This window comes from Myotis davidii, unplaced genomic scaffold (genome assembly GCF_000327345.1).
Source record: "Myotis davidii unplaced genomic scaffold, ASM32734v1 scaffold991, whole genome shotgun sequence".
Lineage (NCBI taxonomy): Eukaryota > Metazoa > Chordata > Mammalia > Chiroptera > Vespertilionidae > Myotis > Myotis davidii.
The window spans coordinates 175,938-176,345 of NW_006283137.1; the positions used below are offsets into that span (position 1 = coordinate 175,938).

General features: G+C 69.4%; 1 protein-coding gene across 1 annotated transcript in view; it reads right to left on the minus strand.

Moving 5' to 3' along the window:
• Positions 1 to 408, minus strand: part of DNAH17 (dynein, axonemal, heavy chain 17) — a 107,024-nt gene that overhangs the window by 5,074 nt on the left and 101,542 nt on the right.

The following is a 408-nucleotide window of genomic DNA, read 5'->3' on the forward strand; positions in this document are numbered from 1 at the left end:
CTCGGGTCTCCGGTGCGTCCTCCCTCGGGCCCCACTGAGGTGCCGTCTGCGCGTCCTGCCTGGCGCTCCGTTCCGTTTGCTTCAAGCTTTTGCAACCCAGGGAGCACCGGCCTCCTGAGAGGGCGAGTGCGTCCGTGTCGGTGGCCGCTCACCCAGTCCCAGCCGGCCACGTCCCGAGTGAGAGCGCGCTGACCAGTCAGGCTCTGATCCTGCCGGCCAGTCGTTCTGATGTGGCCTCGCGTGTCTGTGGTCGGAGTGAATGTTCCCTAATGGTCGCGGGGTCACCGTGGGTGTGTGCTGAGCGGCAGCTTCTGCATTTCACGCATTTGCCCCTCCGCCTCCGCGCTCCCCTCCCCCGGGACGCCGGGGACGGTCCTTCCCCTCCCCGCGGGCGGGGCAGCCACCCGC